The sequence below is a fragment of the Simochromis diagramma genome, unplaced genomic scaffold (assembly GCF_900408965.1).
Source record: "Simochromis diagramma unplaced genomic scaffold, fSimDia1.1 OVJJ01000744.1, whole genome shotgun sequence".
NCBI lineage: Eukaryota > Metazoa > Chordata > Actinopteri > Cichliformes > Cichlidae > Simochromis > Simochromis diagramma.
This window is the reverse complement of record NW_024386809.1, coordinates 25,062-34,877: the sequence shown is the minus strand read 5'-3', so window position 1 is coordinate 34,877 and position 9,816 is coordinate 25,062. Positions and strand designations below refer to the sequence as shown.

Sequence of the window (9,816 nt, the reverse complement as noted above, 5' to 3'; positions counted from 1 at the left end):
GCGCATCAGAGTACGATTAGCTCCAAGGGCTGACTATGTCAAAATTGGCGAAGTGAAACAGAAAGAAAATTAAACAGCGTCCGATTTTTTAGATCGCCTGCGTCCGGTTTTTAGGCAACATTCAGGAATGGATTATAATGAAGGTCCCGACGGTCCTTAGCAACAGCAGCTAAAAAATGCATTCCTGAATGGCCTGCTACCCTCAGTGAAATCCCACGTTGAAAAACACTGGGTCACAATGAATACGGGACCACTAGCTGACACACTGCAACATGCCGAGCACGCTCTCCGTGTAATAAAAAATAAAAAAAAATAAAAAAACACTGCAAGCACAGGTACTTTCACATTAGATCCAGAAACAGAGTTTATCGCATTCTCAGGAGGATTTAGAAGGTAACAGACAGGGACAGAGGAGAGGAAATGGAGGCAGAGAAAGAGGAGGATTTAGAGGAAAGGGCCAGAGATACGTAGGACAGACAGACTTATGCGAAAGAAGTGAAGAAAGAGATAATACGTGCTGGAATTGTGGCAAGGAAGGGCATTTCGCCAGAGATTGCAGACATAAAACAGACAGACGGCAATATTCAAATGAATGACTAAATGAGAAAAAGCCAAATGAAAATGACAAAAGTGACACAGAAGTATTTAATGTCTATCAATTAGTTTCTGAAGTAAAAGGCAAACCTACGCTGACAGTATATGTTAAAGGCAAGCCAGTGCAGATGTTATGTGACACAGGAGTATGTAAAACCATTTTAAACAGAAAACCACAGGAAGTACAATTCTCAGAAGATACTTTAATAGTAAAATCAGCATCAGGTCACACTACAGTGCAGTGACTGACAAAGCCTTATTAAGTGAAAACCAGAGATCAAAATAGTTTAAAGTAGTTTAAAAAGGTTGGAAACAGACCCCACCGAATAGATATAAATATAAGAAGTACAAAAATAAAATAAACAAAGACAAAATTACATTAGAACTTATTTTTAACGTATTGAAACTAATAATAGGAAGGATAACAATCTGTAAATTGATATTAACAATGAAACATAGTTGGCATGACGACCATGCCCAGAATTTATAGAATGAATAAAAGGAAATAATTCACATGAAAATCTTTTAAATAAAATAGAGAGATGCATAAGGTACATTAAGGCTGTGTCATTGTTCAGCCAAGGAAAGTGTGTGAAAAGGTAAATGTCTCCAGCTTGGGAAATGGTGAAACTGCAGATCACCTGAAGCCCTTGATGGATACAAAATAATATATAATAATAAACTACTTGGTTCGCCATGCAACAGAGAGAATGAATGTGACCAAAGGTTGGATCTGAGATGAGACAAACAGAAGACCAGTCTAAAAAGTAGGCACAGACCTGTTCAGAGAAAAAGCTAATTTGTACAGATTGGATGAATTCTAAATTATCTGTTTGCTGAGTAAGATGATCCTAACTATTAAAGTGGCTCAGTAGTAGTATAGTGATATACACTAATAAAATATTGTAATATACTATTGTTATTATATAGAAAGAAAAAGATGATAATATTAATAATGATATAATATTAATAATAAGAAGCAACCTAGTCAGTTATGATGTGAGGTGGACGATTGTTATGAAGTCGTCTGCATCAAGCTTAAGGTTTGCTCAAACTCAGTATAATGACATATTAGATGAAGAAAATAAAGAAACTATCTAAAGTAATTAAGCACATAGAGGCACTTAATCTGCTTAAAAACCTATAATTTATCCTAGATAAAATATTACTGATATATAGAGCACGTCTATAATAACAACTAATAAGCCAAACCCTGTAGCAGCTAAAGCTAAAGCTAAAAGCTACAGGATTGAGAAGCTGAATTAAATATGTGGACACCGCTAAGTTGATGAGCATGTTACACATTTTCTTTTATTTTTATTTATTTGTTTTTAGAACAGAGGCTGCATGCTATTAAAGGCCAACACATGCAGCTGTCTGTGAGCTCAGTTTTTCCCTCACACTTCTGCTCTGTTTCAGTAGCAGCATTTTTCTTTTTGTGTCCTGACTCATGTATGTTTTCTGTTTTGTTGGATTATTTTATTTTGTTGATTTGGAAACAAATTTGTGACTATACTTGTGGATCACAGTGACACATAGTGATTAGGCATATGATTTACAAATGCCTAGTTTTAGAACTGTGAGCAATTCAAAGTTTAAAAAAATATATATATAAAACCCTAACTTCAAAGTTTGAAATATGTAAGATGTGTGAGATGGGTGAATTCTTTGAAAAACTAGAAATTATCTAAAAATGCATTAAGTGAAAATGTAATGTTGCACCTATAGAAAAGAAGAAGAAGCATTCAGTTATTTAAAAATAGGCATTACAGACAGATACAGTTTTAGCACTGCCTGACTATGATAAGCCTTTCTACTTACGTGTAGATAGAGGAGCAGGTTATATGAAAGCTGTGATAACACAGGCATTTGGAGAAAAATAACGCCTGTTAACATTCCTGGTGAAACTTAGACTCGTGTAAATTAGACTCTGTTGCGTCAGGCCTGCCTGCATGTGGGTAAACGTAAATTCAGTAAAATCATAATTCACGTCGGCTGTAATGACACCCGGTTACGCCAATCGGAGGTCACTAAAATCAATATTGAATCGGTGTGCAACTTTGCCAAAACAATGTGGGACTGTGTAGTTTTCTCTGGTCTCCTCCCCAATCAGACCAGGAGTGACATGTTTAGCCGCATGTTCTCCTTAAATTGCTGGCTGTCTGAGTGGTGTCCCAGAAACGATGTGGGCTTCATAGATAATTGGCAAACCTTCTGGAGGAAACCTGGTCTTGTTAGGAGAGACGGCATCCATCCCACTTTGGATGGAGCGGCTCTCATTTTTAGAAATATGGACAAATTTATTAAACCCCCCAAAATATGACTATCCAGAGTTGGGACCAGGAAGCAGAGTTGCAGTCTTACACGCCTCTCTGCAGCTTCTCTCCTCCTGCTACCCCCCCAAAAAACCATCTCCATAGAGACTGTGTCAGCTTCCAAAAAGACAAAAAACAAACTAAAAACCAGCAACAAACAACTTAAACATAAACAATCACAAAGAAAGAACAATACAGTATCCACATCTGAACCAAAGAGTAAAACAGTGAAATGTGGATTATTAAATATTAGGTCTCTCTCCTCCAAGTCTGTTAGTACATGACTGAACAATTGATCAACAAATTGATTTACTCTGCCTTACAGAAACCTGGTTGCAGCAGGATGATTATGTTAGTTTAAATGAATCAACACCCCCGAGTCATTCTAACTACCAGAAACCTTGAAGCACAGGCCGGGGGGGAGGTGTGGCAGCAATTTTTCACACCAGCCTATTAATTAATGAAAGACCAAGACAGACTTTTAATTCATTTGAAAGCCTGATGCTTAACATTGTCCACCCCAGCTGTGAAACTCAGAAACCAGTCTTACTTGTTATCATCTATCGTCCACCTGGGCCTTACACAGAGTTTCTGTCTGATTTCTCAGACTTTATATCTAATTTAGTTCTGAGCTCAGATAAAATAATTATTGTGGGTGATTTTAACATCCATGTAGATGCTAAAAATGACAGCCTCAACATGGCATTTAATCTGTTATTAGACTCAATTGGTTTCTCTCAAAATGTAAAAGAACCCACCCACCACTTTAATCACACTCTAGATCTTCAAATTCAAATTTTATTTGTCACGTACATAGTCATACACAGTACGATATGTAGTGAAATGCTTGGACAACTGCTCGTGACCTAAAGAAAACAAAAAAGGAAAAGGCTATGAATAAGATAGGAAATAAATATGAAAAATTAAAAAGGGTAAATTTAACTAGGAAGGAATAAAATATAAATTAAGGTTAAAAATGAAATAACTGTACAACACAAATTAGAATGAAGGGTAAATTTAACTGGGAGAATAAGATAAAATATATAAAGTTGAAAATAAAATAACTGTACAACAAAATACACAATATAGAACTATATAAGAATGTATGAAGAAATATAAATAAATATATACACAATAACAGCAGCATATACACAATAACAGCAGCGTGATTTAAGTAATGAAGTGAAAACAATGTCCAGAATGTCCAGTGTGTGTAGGAACTGTATGTGTGGGGCAGTGCTGTGTGGTGGTGTGATTGAGAGACCGTATCGCCTGCGGGAAGAAGCTCCTCCTCAGTCTCTCTGTGTTGGTCTTCAGGGAGCGGGGATCTTGTTTTAACATATGGCATAGAAACTGAACATTTAACAGTGTTTCCTGAAAACCCTCTCCTGTCTGATCATTTCCTGATAACATTTACAATAATTGATTACACAGCGGTGGAGAGTAGACTTTATCAAAGTAGATGTCTTTCTGAAAGTGCTGTAACTAAGTTTAAGAATATAATCCACCCACTGTTATCATCTTCAATGCCCTGTACCAACATAGAGCAGAGCAGCTATCTGAACGCTACCCCAACAGAGGTCGATTATCTTGTTAATAATTTCACCTCCTCACTACGTACGACTCTGGATACTGTAGCTCCGGTGAAAACTAAGGCCTCAAATCAGAAGAACCTGACTCCGTGGTATAATTCTCAAACACGTAGCCTAAAGCAGATGACTCGTAAGCTGGAGAGGAAATGGCGTGTCACAAACTTAGAGGATCATCATTTAGCCTGGAGAAATAGTTTGCTGCTTTATAAGAAAGCCCTCCACAAAGCCAGAACATCTTACTATTCATCACTGATTGAAGAAAATAAGAACAACCCCAGTTTTCTCTTCAGCACTGTAGCCAGGCTGACTAACAGTCAGAGCTCTTTTGAGCCAACCATCCCTTTAACGTTAACTAGTAATGACTTCATGAACTTCTTCACAAATAAAATTTTTATCATTAGAGAAAAAATTACCAATAATCATCCCACAGATGTAATATTATCTACAGCTACTCTTAGTACCATTGATGTTAAGTTAGACTCTTTTTCTTCAATTGATTTTTCTGAGTTAACTTCAATAATTACTTCCTCCAAACCATCAACGTGTCTTTTAGACCCCATTCCTACAAAACTGCTCAAAGAAGTCCTGCCATTAATTAATTCTTCTATCTTAAATATGATCAACCTATCTCTAATAATCAGCTACACTCAACAAAAATATAAACGCAACACCTTTGTTACTGCTCCCATTCCCCATGGGATGGACGTAGAGACCTAAAATTCATTCCAGATACACAATATAACCATCCCTCCCAAACAGTGGTCACAAATCAGTCCAAATGTGTGGTAGTGGGCACATCTGCCATATTGAGATAATCCATCCCACCTCACAGGTGTGCCACATCAGGATGCTGATCTGACATCATGAGTAGTGCACAGGTATACCTCAGACTGCCCACAACAAAGTGGTAGTAGTAGTAGTAGTACAGATCAATAACTGATGAGTCATTTGATCAAAATCACTGAGTGCTTCACGTCTGACCCTCTGATGCTTCTGTAGACATTTTGCATATTTAATGAATGTCTGACAGTTTTACATTCATTCTATGAACACAGTGGAAATGTTGTGTTATAGTCTCCATGTTGTTTCCAGCATCATAAATTCTTAAGTTCAGAAAATTAGATTCTTTCTTCACAGCTGAAAAACAACATTTATTCTCTATTGAAATCTGCATCGTCCACTCCAAAGGTCACAATCTGAAGGTAACATCTGGTTTTGTTCCCTGTGGTTAACTCTGGGCATCAGTACGGTGGGATTTATCCACTACATCCACACCACTGTGGTTCAGTGTTGTCCTGATGGAGTAACAGCAGCCAGTATGATCCAGGCTTTAGCTGCTGGGTCTCTGTGTGACCTCTCAGACTGTTTAACAGATCAGACACAAAGAGAATCAGAGCAGCTCTGTTCTTTAAAGACAAACATGAACCCACTCAGGTCACACTTTCCCCACAGATATGAGCATGACTGTCCTCAAACAGCAAATGACCAAGTGGAACATTTGGATCTTTTCTCTTTCATTGTTTTCTTTTTAATGAATCTTTGTAACAATCTGAGGATGTTTCAGGTCATATTTATCCAGGAAACACAAACATGTAACGGAGTCATCACAGCTCTCTGACCTCGTTGCTCCAGGTTCAGCACTGTAGTATGGAGGTTCATCTTTGGACCGGTCACTCCTCACAGACGGACAGCTGGACCCTGCAGACTGTGACCTCTGACCTCTGCAGACACAAACATGATTGAAGCAGCTGTGATGACACAGACTGCAGATAATGCAGCTGTTTCCTGTCAGTAACATCCTCTTAGATTAGAGTTCAGCTTTTTACAGGAAAACTGGACAAAACTGATTTTTGTTACAAACTCATTTTCATTTCCTCTCAGCTCACAAACACAGTCAGACAATCAACCAGAGTCAACACTGATTATAATGTCAGTGCAGAATTATTTCTGTTACTCAGTGAGTTCAGCTCTCTGACCTCGTTGCTCCAGGTTCACCACTAAAGTCTGGATTTAGACCTTTGGACTCGTCACTCCTCACAGACGGACAGCTGGACCCTGCAGACTCTGCTCTGTCCTCCTCTTCCTCCATCATCATCTTCAGTCAGTCTGAGAGGTAAACCACAAACACTCAGTGAGTTCACATTAACAGGAGGAACTGAGTCACAGTCGCTGACCTCTGACCTGTCATGTGACCATGAAACCAGGTCAATATGTCTGTAGGTTCAGTCATCCAGGTCATGTGATCTAAGGAGCTTGGAGAGAAAAGAGACGTCTTTAAGTTTCTGGAAGACGTTTCATCAGAGAAGCTTCTTCAGCTCTAAAACCAAACGGTGGAGAGTCCCAGATATTTAAACCTGAGAGGGAAAGAGACGCTCACCATTGATCATGTGATGAGTCACATGATCAATGGTGGGTCAACAATATAACAACAATATAAACACTTATTTCAAGGAGGAAACTGAGAGCCTTTCCACCAGGAGCACAGACATCTGGAGCACAAACATCTGGAGCACAGACATCTGGAGCACAGACATCTGGAGCACAGACATCTGGAGCAGCATGTCGATGCTGTTGGCTGAGATCCTGAAGACTGAAGTCCAGGCAGCTCCAGCAATGATCCACTGATGTGTTTTTGTTCCATGTATGAATGTTGTTATTGACAGAGATGACGTTTGTGTGTCAGTGATGCAGTGACTGTTGTTGTTACCTGTACAGGCTGGTTAGACTCTATGAAACAGATCATACAGATCTCTGCATGTTAGAAGAGACTATTAAAGGTCATGAATGAGACAAAGGCAGGGAGGCGTCCTTTACAGCTAAACAGCAGAGTGAGAGAACAGCCAGCACCTCTACATTTATCACATTATACAGCACATGTATGATACTGACAGGGATGAGAAGAATTTAGTGATTCTGATCCCATCATTGATATTACTTATTGATTCTCAGTAGCTCTGCTCTGACAGTCACCACCATCACTGAGCAGCATATCAAAGACATTTGTGCACATTAACTGCATGTTGTGGCTCAAATGTTTGTGCATGTTGGAGGCATTTCCTCTTTGTTGTGATCAGTGTTGGTCATTACTCAAAACAGTCATTATTACACATATTACACAGAACACTTTAATTAAAAGTAATGGAGTACGTTACTTCATTACTCCTCATAACATTACTTTGATGTTACTGTGTAAAATGAACAAATGAGCATGTAACAACATAAAGCTGAGGTACAGCCCCACACACCAACACAGATCCTGATGAGGTCACGTGATGTTTCTCTGAGTGTTTATGAACACAAATCAAAGATGAAACAGCACAAAGACACTTCAAAGTGATTCTACTGTAGAAACATGAACAGGTGATTTCATGTTTGCAGATGACACCACCGTTATTGGACTCATCTCGGACGGGGACGAGTCTGCCTACAGGAGGGAGGTTGAACGTCTGGTGTCCTGGTGCAGCCACAACAACCTGGTGCTGAATGCCCAGAAGACAGTGGAGATTATTGTGGACTTCAGGAAGCACACAGCCCCACTCCCCCCCATCATCCTGACTGACACCCCCATCACCTCTGTGGACTCATTCCGCTTCCTGGGTACCACCATCACCCAGGACCTGAAGTGGGAGCCCACCATCACCTCCGTCATCAAGAAAGCCCAGCAGAGGATGTACTTCCTGAGGCAGCTGAAGAAATTCAACCTGCCAACACGGACGATGATGCAGTTCTACACCGCAATCATCGAGTCCATCCTCACCTCCTCCATCACCGTGTGGTACGCTGGAGCCACTATCAGGGACAAACAGAGACTGCAGCGTGTTGTGCGCTCTGCTGAGAAGGTGATTGGCTGCAGACTCCCATCTTTGCAGGACCTGTACACCTCCAGGACATTGCGGCGTGCAGCTCGGATCTCAGCTGACCCTTCTCACCCTGGACACAGTCTGTTTGACCTGCTCCCCTCAGGCAGGAGGCTCCGGTCCATTCGCACCAGAACCTCTCGCCATAAGAACAGTTTCTTCCCCTCTGCTGTTGGACACATGAACAATAACCATATGACTATCCCCGCCACTAACACATGACCCTACGCTGTGTTCACTGTATCATTCCATGTTTGGCACTGATCACCACCTGCACTCATGTATATATCTTTCAACGTAGCACTCTTAATTCTTACTCTCATGTATATATCTCATGTATATCTCATGCACATATCTTTCCACGTAGCACTTTTAATTCTTATCCCTACTTTTATTTTTTCCATGTCTATTTAAGTGTTATTTATGACACCATGTTTGCACTGAAGCACCGCAGCAATTTCCTAATGTTGTAAACCTGCTCAACATTTGGCAATAAACCCCATTCTGATTCTGATTCTGATTCTGAGGTAGAAACCTGCAGCCTGACTGCTCATCACTGTTACCTGTTCAAGTTCAGCAGCAGCAGCTCACTTTATCACGGTGCTGGTCTGGGGTCAGTGTTTACTCAGCTTTAACGTCACTTTGGGTTCTTGGCTAGCTTAGCGTTAGCTTAGCTTTGGATTAGTGTTAGCTTAGCGTTAGCTTAGCGTTAGCATGCTGTGTGCTAGCTTAGCGTCAGAGCTCTGCAGGTGTCTCGTGTGTAAATATTAATCACAGTGACAGTAAAGGAGGTAAAGGACTGTGACGTCATCACGTACGCTGCGTCCTCTGTGGGCTCTGAGTGAACTCACAAAGTACAAACTACAAGTACACAAACAGGAACGTAGCTCAGAGTGGCGGACACACTCGGCCTCGTTGGTCCAGCTGTGAGTCCGTTACCGTGAACTATGGAGCGGCAGATTTGTGCTGAACTAAGCTGCACACAGCTGATGTTAGCCAGGAAACATTACACACTGACTTTAATGGAGAGACCGGAAATACAAACACACACAGTTTGTTGTGTGAAGAAATCAAACATGAGCTGCACAAACAGTAAAGTTCCTAAAGACAAACTGTTAAAGGAGGAAACGAAGCAAACTTACAGTTTCTTCACACACCAACAACAAGTAGTGATGTGACGTTCTGTATCGAGGCTTCGAAGCGTGTGTCGAGTAATGGAGGGGGCGTTTCCGCGAAGCGCGTAACGAGGCTTGCTTCATTTATGGGAGGAGCTGAAAATGATGACGTCCGAAGCCTCGCTGCCCGGCTGTACCACGTGACTGGTTCAGGAAGCGGTTCGAACTTTGCCGCGAGCTATGACAAAATGTGGGCGTTTGATGGAGAGTTGCGGTTAGTGAGAGTTAGAGACAGTTTTGTTGTTGACATTTACAGGCTGTGTGCAAAAGGCCACACTCTTCA

General features: G+C 40.6%; 1 long non-coding RNA gene across 1 annotated transcript; it reads right to left on the bottom strand.

Moving 5' to 3' along the window:
* Positions 1-5,426: 5,426 nt before the first annotated feature.
* On the bottom strand, positions 5,427-9,528 carry LOC120730696. The gene is made up of 3 exons (XR_005695179.1): positions 9,501-9,528; positions 6,478-6,753; positions 5,427-6,222 (listed from the first exon to the last, which is right to left on the bottom strand). It is a non-coding gene; the product is annotated as an uncharacterized LOC120730696 (long non-coding RNA).
* Positions 9,529-9,816: the final 288 nt, after the last annotated feature.